Source organism: Otolemur garnettii, unplaced genomic scaffold (genome assembly GCF_000181295.1).
Source record: "Otolemur garnettii isolate 467f Iridium unplaced genomic scaffold, OtoGar3 scaffold00076, whole genome shotgun sequence".
Taxonomy (NCBI): domain Eukaryota; kingdom Metazoa; phylum Chordata; class Mammalia; order Primates; family Galagidae; genus Otolemur; species Otolemur garnettii.
In genome coordinates this window covers 3,494,278-3,495,607 of record NW_003852471.1, presented here as the reverse complement: position 1 = coordinate 3,495,607, position 1,330 = coordinate 3,494,278, and positions in this window count along the sequence as shown.

Below are 1,330 nucleotides of genomic sequence, written 5' to 3'. Positions count from 1 at the left end.
GACAGCTTGAGGCTCTGTCTCAAAAAAAAAAAAAAAAAAAAAGAAAGCTACCAGGGATCTATTCTAATGGTTTCCTCACTAATGAAAAGAAGCAAATGAGAATTCTGGAGTTGGAGAAAATGCAGGTCTTCTGAGATCCTAGGAGAAACAGGTCACAGAAGAACTGAAGGCATTATGAAGGCCCTGGATGGCTCAGAGCAAAATACTCTACCACAAAGGACAACAGAATATAAAGCAATGTTGCCTAACTTTGCCTGTTTAAAATGCCCAACATCCCAACAGCTTTCCCTGAGACCGGGAAAAGGAAGCTAACATCAATTTTGTCCTGTGTGCCCTGCTCTCAGAACTCAGGCTACACTATAACTTAGCTGCATTATGATTTTCAGAGCCTCAGTTAATTTGGGAGTCAAAAAACTGTTATAAAGCCCACTCACATAAAGGCACAGTTGTGTGCATTACTCAATTTAAGGTACACTCAAACTCACTGAGTTTGCAGATAAACCTAATTTATCTGTACTGTTAAGGAAAATACATTCCAAGATGTAACCGAAATCCACTTAAAAAACAAATTTATATTACAGTTCACTTAAAAATATACAAAGTATATTCCCAGGCTTATAATACATCCAGAAGAACAATATAACAAAAATAGAATTTATAAAAACTGCTCAGCAAGCTAGGGTATATTTTTTAAATTATAACAATTATAGTAAGCCCAAAAGCACCCTCTGAACTTTTTATGGGTAACATGAGATACAGCAGACACTGTTTGCTACCTGATCTCCTGTGAAAGAGATAGGAAACAATCTACTTAAACGTAAATGTAAGCTCTTTAATATACAATTCCAAAGGGGTGGGAGGTTAGCCCTAAGGGTACATCTGTGACCTTGCTTCTTAAAAATACAGAAGCTAAATTCTATAAAACACATTAATAGTCAAAATCTGTAGAATCTCTGTTATGTTTAGTTTTATAAAGAATAACCACTATATGACAATCCAGTATGTCACTAATCTGCTAAAAAAACTCAAGGCTACTAAGATTCTTAGTATTATGAAAAAAAAAAAGTGTGATGGACTTAGTCAAGGATAAAACTCAAGCAGTACTTAAACCAATTACGAACGTCTTATCTCAATAAATCTTAGAGGTAATCATTCTTTGATCATTCTATTTCTACCCTACTTTGAAATTAACTTGCGATTACCCAATAAGATATAATTAATTCCAAATGCCAATTTTATATATTAGGCAGGCCAAGATTCTAAAAACTGGTTGATTAATTTGTCACTCATGTCATAAAACTTTTATTCTGTAAAAAGGGTGGTCAAATAG